Source organism: Balearica regulorum, chromosome 1 (genome assembly GCF_011004875.1).
Source record: "Balearica regulorum gibbericeps isolate bBalReg1 chromosome 1, bBalReg1.pri, whole genome shotgun sequence".
In the NCBI taxonomy this organism is placed as follows: domain Eukaryota; kingdom Metazoa; phylum Chordata; class Aves; order Gruiformes; family Gruidae; genus Balearica; species Balearica regulorum.
Genome location: NC_046184.1, coordinates 56588191 through 56595831, shown reverse-complemented (window position 1 = coordinate 56595831; position 7641 = coordinate 56588191).

Sequence of the window (7641 nt, the reverse complement as noted above, 5' to 3'; positions counted from 1 at the left end):
AAAGTATGTTGCACCAGCGGGCTGTGGACTGATCAGCATTTTGCATGGGCTCGGGGGAGGATTTGGCACACACCTGCTGTGGGCTGAATGAACACCCATGTTTCTTCAGCTATTTGACTTACCTAACCGGAGCGGCTGTTAGAGGAAGGATTTTGCTTTCTGCAATCAGACTGATAGCCAACAGATTGTGGGATGGAGCAGTAATATCAGGGCTCTCCAGCCTTTGTCCTGTGGCAGGTGTTGTGCCCCTTTATTTAAAAGCACCCAAAGCAGTACTGCCAAGCCAAGAGCTAAGACATTATGAGCTAAATGAACGTGAGAACGTGGGGTGACAAAGGAATAGGAACACTTCTGTGAGATCAGCATCCTTGTGGTGCGGCTGGTGGAACACATTGGTCTGTGCTTCCCCTGAACTGGCTACAGGTTAGTGGTAGGATGGAGAATGGGGGGAAAAAATTAAGCACGCAAGAGAGTGGGCTGCTTGCTCTGGAGCTGGATCCCACACCAAGCAGAAAAAACAAAGGCAATGTCTTGCATGCCAACAGGGTGTGTGGGATAGGAATGTCAGCTGTCTGTATCTGCAGAGCTGCAGCAGCCCAGGTCTGGGGTTTTGCACACTTGGGTTTGTGAAGAATATAAGTGTTATACCTGCGTGTTTATGCAGGCAGACCCTTGCGTCTGAGGTTCACCTCAAGTGTTGCTGCTTGGTTATAAAGGGCAGAACCATACTTGCCCCTTCTTGCATTGTTCAGTGGGTGTTGTGCTTAAGAAATGCAAGGATATCTTAGTAGTAGTAGTATGCTCTGGCTTTTCTGAAACTTCAGTACTAGAAGCAGCAATAAGGAACATTCAGGTAGCTGGGGTCTAGCTTCTGTGGAGGGGACGCTTCCACAAAGAAAGATAATTAAAAGGAAAAGCTAGCTCCCTGAGAAATTACAGTATATTTGGTGAAACTATACAAAATCTCAAGGCTAGACAACCTTGGGAAAAGGGCATTTACCTCAAGTGTTTGAAAAGAAAAGCTATTTAAACTTTGAAAGAGCTATTGGTTTTATTGTTGCAATATTTATGATCCTCTCTTTATAGGTCATGCAACCATTTCCTTAGTTATCCTTAATCTCCTACCAGAAATTCTTTCCCTTGGCTGGCAGTCCCCTTGTGCTGAGCACTTGCACTGCAGAAACAGAAAATAGCAAATCTAAACAAAGTGGGATCATTTATAGCCATCTTGCTAAGTGCACAACACATCTGCAGAAGGATCAGTTGCTCTGATTTAGCATGGCCATTAGTGACATTTTGCTGCCACTGAAAGGAAGAAAATGGCTCTGGTGAGTGTCCTGAGATATAACTGCAATAATCATAGACATTAGAAATGGAAAAGGCCACCAGGTCGTCTGGTCCGTTGCCCCAGTACAATGCAAGGCAATTCACCGATGTACCTTTTCTAGGACTTGGTAAATTATTCTACCACTTGTTTGAGATTCTCCTTCACAGTCTAATAAATCTTATAGGAAGGAAGTTAAAAAATAACTTTTTGGAGAGGTACAGTAGGTAGAAGTTCTGACAGGCATTGCACTGAAATAATGACCTGTCTCCTGGTTTATCAAAGCGTCTGCCGTTGCCCTTTCACAACGCGGACACTGTAATATATTCACTTCCTTTGTTCTGTATTTATGACTGCAGCATTTCAATAAATCAAAAGTTTTCTGAAAGGAAAAGTTGGAGCGGTCTCTACTGGTTTCTCACCAATTTCCAAACCACTTTTAAAGATGTTAATTCAGCTACAGAGCTAAAGTTATGTTTCTGCAAATCCAGATTAATTTCCCTGCACCCAATGGGGTTACGCTGGAGTTACTGACAGCAGAGTATGACCAACAGCTTCCTTTTTGCATCCGAGGAGACAGACTCACGAGAACAAAGAGAGAGACAGACAAGCACAGGCGCCAGCTACAGATGCTGTACCCTGCAGCCAAAAGGAGGGTGTTGTTCCAAGCAGGCTCCATCTTGTTTCAAAATCTTGCACGTAAGTAGGGCTTGGCATAAGTCATTGGGAATTCACCCATGCACAGCAGCGTTGTTAACACGAGGACACTCTTGGAAACGCTGTAGGGTCTTTGCATTGAATATTGCTGCAAAAGCAATTGCTGCAACAGAAGGTCACCTGGAGGAATTGGGATCCCTTGATAAACACAGCCTCCTTGTCGTCTTGAAGACAGCCCTGGTCTGGAATGTCTTGGAAGAGTAGCTTAAAAGTGTACTGCCTTGCTCTTTGTGCATCAGCACTCCCCTGCGGAAGCAGGACCATAGGTTACAACAGATACCAGGGCTGGCTTAGGCCCTATAGGATCCTAAATGACAAGAAGCAATCCAGCAGCAGAAATCAAGTGTGGCCCAAGCAGTTGAAGCAAACAGACTAAAACTGAGCTGCTCAGGGCTCTTGAGAGGAAACACGCTTTCTTTTTAGCAAGGTCCTTAAATCCAGAAGAGCAGTCATAAAAGAAAGAACATTTTGCTCTCTTTCAGAAAAGCAAGCAAGCCCCAACAAACTGATGACTTTCCTCTAGCAATCCAGGAGTTGCTTTAGGGCAGGATTAGGAAGAAAGCCTTGGAGTTTTTGCTTGCCTTTTCCCCAAGTGAGGAAGAAAGAACCTGGTGTTTTGAGAAGGGTCGTTTGTGCATGATGAAATCCACTGGAATCTTGATTACCTCCTCCTCTCCCGGTACCAAGAAGTCTTATAGTTGCCCCCAGGAGTCAGCCTAAGGACTTTGCCCACACAGTCCCACCTCAAACTCCCAGCAGCGGATCCTGTGGTGGCCACAGCGAAGCTGCTGGCAGATTTCCATCGAGGAGGTGACACAGAAAGCTATACTCACAATCCTGGGTTGACTTTGCTGCCAACTGTTGCAGAAGCAGAGCTGGGACAGCAAGTGAGTCACGGGGTTTGCAAGTAGTCAGGTTTGAGTAGTTAAGAAAAAAGAGCTTGGCCCACCCAGCTTTGCTGTTCTTTGTTCCCACAGCTGCTGGAGGCAAAGTCATGGGAACGGTTGCTGCCGCCTTCCTTGGGGTTCACCCCACCTTACACAGGGTGACCCAGGACCATTTTCCCCTGCAGCTCTTCCTCCTGGTACTCGTAGCCCACTGTCGCCATCCATCTCCCTTCTGCCTCTCCACACAGCAGACCGCAGGGTCTTTGCCAGGGAGTCCCTGCAGCTGATCGGGGATGACGCAAGGGTGAGGAGGAGATTGCAGCTGAGGAGAGCTCTGTGTGAGGGACAAAATTCGCCCTTTAGTGTGCAACACCGGCCCTAGATCCAAGAAACCTCCCATATAGCTTCCCACTTCTTGGCACATAACATCTTCCCCACGTTTTTCCCACCATCATCCTCATTCTGCCTTGCATCGAGGTTTTCAGTAACCACATTGTTTTACCAATCCCAGTTTTATGCTGTCGTTCAGCTGGTTTTCTCCTCTGTCTTTCTTACTTATGATGCTCCCTTCTGGAATTATTCTCACATTCTGTCCTCGGGTCCTGGCACAATTGACTTTGGCCCCTTTGTAAGTGTCAGGTAGCAGTCCAGTTAAACACTTGGGGATGGGGGGTTTTGGTGTTATTTTTTGTGTATCCGTTTTTGTTTGGTTGGGGTTTTTTAATAAAAATGTAACTGTTATGCTTCCCTATCAAACACCAGTTTTGGAAACCCTGGGAAGAAAAGGAAGCCTGTGAAGGGGGAATAATATAGCCACCATCCAAAGTGTGGGACAGGTTAAACAGTAAAATTGTACCTCTAAATCCCTAATCAAAACTGACAGCAACTTTTATTTTTTCTTTTTCACCTGGGCTGCCTGAAGGAGGCACAATTTTCCACATACTAGAGAAGGAAACTGCTTTCCTCCCCCTTTCCCCTCCGCCCCTCGATTTTCTGCCCTGCCTTCTGCACACTCCACTGCCCCATCCTCCAGTAACTCTTTGGTCCATCCCCTGTTCTCCTGGCCCCACTCCTTGTTTTCTCTTATGTTTTTTTCTCTCAGAGCATTATTCCTGTTCACTGTCTGTGTCCAGCTCTCTGGACTAAAGAAGGGCAGCCTCTTTGCCGATGGTATTGCTTTCGGTCCTGCTGACAAGTGCGGACAGTGCTGTGCTTTTTTACTACGGACAGTCTTGCTTCCACAGACTAAGGAGAAATGGCAGCCATTCTGCTTGCTTTGATCTCATTAATAATAAAGGACAACAGGAGCCCTTTTGAATATGAGCAAAAAGCTTGAGTTAAAATAAAAAATTAAACAGCATACCCAATTAATTAGAACCACAGCAAAGCCTTGGAAAGCTGCCATCTTAAATTGCTATACAGCTACAACTCCCAGAAAATAATAATATTTAAAAAAATTCCAACCATATGTTCTTGCTGTCCTAATAAGAGTTTGGGATAGAAGAACAGGTGGGAGCTTCAGTATTGATCGTACATGTGTAATATTATCAGATGTGGGTTCCTTATTTCCCTCTTGCAAGTGCACGGGCATGTACATATCCACAACTCCTGTGGCGCAGGGAAGGAGCTGGCAGGAATGTGCCCAGCCCTCTTCTTTCTTCCAAACCTGATTCTTCTGCTGTGATGGGGCTGGGTGACATAAATTGGTACGTAAATGAGTATCACACATGAAACTGGCTAACTTGGGAGAAATAAAAACTCCAACGTAGATCTGAACCTTAGAAAATGGAGGGAGAAAGTGCCTGTAGCAGTTACCCTATGTCTAACTGTAAAATTCTAATGCTGTACTGATGATGAAGGTGGACCTGTGACTATAATTGCTTTCACCTGCCTATACTTCAGTTTTCATTTAGGTTCAGCTAAAGGTGACTCAAAACAGTTTTGCACAGGCTGCTACCGGTGTTATCATAGCTCTAACCAAGTTGGTGGAATGGCGAGGTTAAAAGGTAAATAAAATCTCATCTGAAGAGCCGCATGACCTCTAGCCTCAGCAAACTGCTCCAGTCCTAGCCAATAATTCCTATATGCACAGTGGTTCACTTTCAGCACCGAAAGCACAAAGCACGCATCTTCCTCTGCCAACATAGTGAAAAAATGGGCAAAAAAACCTGTTCGGCTAAAATAATACAGTATTATTCAAAACATTTTTCTAATTGCCTTTTTTCCATTAAAACCCCCACATGTTAACATTGTTTTGCTGAAAATGGGAATATTTAAAATAGCTTCAAATAATGTTAATGAAGCATTGTTTTAATTTTGCCTCCAGGAAAAAACCCAAACCAAAATACTATTATAAATTGTTCTCCATTTAAGAACACTGCCATCATATTAGTAATTTTTTCCCTTTCACTGTGGGCTGACAACCTTCTCTTTTCCCCTTTTCCTTGCAACAGTATTATGTGAGCACAAAAGCACAACAAATTGAAACTTCTGCTAAGCATTTTGCCAAAGACACGCATAAACTGCTCTTGTTTCTATTGCAACTGCATGTCTTTCCTGGGTATGACACATAAAAACAGGTAATGTCAAAATAAGCCTATTATTTTAAGAACAGTTATAGATGTGGAGATGTCTGACTGGGACTTAAAGCTCAGATCCTGAACACTAACAATCATTAAAGATATTTTTTTACATTTTATTGTAAAACAGGAATGTTAGCACTAATCACCTGACCAACAAATTTGAAAATTACATTTGACATTATCTCCCTAATTTCCTCCTGCTATTTTATTTAATTCTAGTATTCATTACTTCTTTTTTTCCTTAAATTGCTCTTTTGTGTTTGTTCTCTGCTGTTATAGGTGACCTAGAAAGGAAAAAATAATTGGGTTGACATCTGCTCTTCTCTATTTTAAATACAAATTCCTTTTTCCTATCCACATTTTTACAGCTCCTGGGCATACGAAGTATTACTTCCTCTCTTGCTTGTTCCCTGAAAAGCTGTGTGAAGGATGCAGGAGAATGGTTGAGAAATCATCTCACCACTCAACTGAAGGAACAGGAAATGCTGAATCCTTAGCAGATATCTTTTCTGAAAGTAATTATTAGGATAAATTATTTTAAACAAGGATAATTGGTATTTTAAACAGTATCAAAATGTTTCCAAATATTCATGTTTTATTCCTTTGGTACTTTGATGTCATATGCCTGCTGAAACTTCACTGAAGTCTTCTAGGAAAAGGATAGATAAAAAAGCATCTTCCAGGGGAAAGAAATAAGGAAGAGAATAACCTAATCAGCCTGTCTTTATATACAACAAGAGAACATAAATTCCTTTTTTACAAGACATCTTTTTAACAACAGCCATCTTCTTTTCCAGTCCTGCCTGCATTTCGGTCACAAAGTACTGCATTATATCATATGTTAAACACCGTATTTCATACCAAAACACTTAAACATAATGCATCATAAAAAGCATCAGCACACACTTTACTGTGGCTTTCCAAACAGTAACCTATCTCTTAATCTCAATGCAGGTAACTAACTGGTTACTCTCTGTGCTCACCAGATAGCTGCCGCTGAAAGCATGTGGAGCAGCAAAAAGGCAGGGTTACAAAGACTGTTTTTCAGTATCAGTAGCTTTTAGTGACTGACTATCCAGAGTTCATTGAAGTACGTTAATTTAAAAAACCTAGCAGGCCTATAAAAAGATGTTACGGCACTGTTGGAAATAATAAACCGGTGTCAGATTTAAACTCCCCTGACTTTCAACTCCAAATATCAAAGCAGCTTCTAGTGTTTTGTCCCCTCCGATTCCTGTGTTCAGAATTGTCCCAAGCTGGCAGCAGTCCTTGTTTGTTTAGTTCCTTCACGTGGCCTTTTCCTGTACTGTATCCACACTGTCAGGTGCAGCATTATCTGTCTCTCTGCTATCACAAGTAAGCTTAATTGAAAAAGAAAGGCAGCCATGTATTTTCATGGCATAAGGAGGCGAGGTTGGAATAGTCAAAAGGTTGTGGAATTGCCCCCAACACGGAAGTGTCTGTCCCTGTGAGGTTTGATACTTTCAGATGTTTGGAGGCAGGGTCCCAGCCTGCTTCTGCAGAAGTCAAAGGCAGCATATTCATACCGCAGTGAACCTGTTCCCCCCGAGCTTCAATGGTCTTTCACATCACTTGTCCACCACAGAGGACAGATCTTCCAAAAGTCCTTACCCCAAAGCAGCCCAACCTTTCCCAGCATCTGGAAATGCACCACAGCGGTAGTGTAACACTGACATCCAGTGGATGAAAAAATGCAATTTCACTAGCCAACTTGGTCCCATTTTTGGACAGAAGTGGCAATGGGGGGAGGTATGAAAAAAATAGGAAGAACTATTTTACTCATAAGCATTTGGATTTGATGAGAGCCAGAAACTAGCCTGGGAGCTATGATCCCCCCCAAATCCACAGGTGGGAATTTCTGAGTCATCCGTTATCATTTCAGACAAACCAACAGAATCTGCTTGCTTTCTACAGTTCAAATTTGTTCTGTAGCGTGAAACTACAGGGACAATGGAGTATGGTATCTTTAGCTCCTCTGAAATGAAAATGTCTGGTTTCCTAGGCTTAGGCAAAATAAATCCTATTGTTTCACCTTGCTTTCCATGTCCTGCTACAAGTGCACAAAAACCCTGAGCAAAACATATGAAGGAAAACCTGCAAAAGAACACCA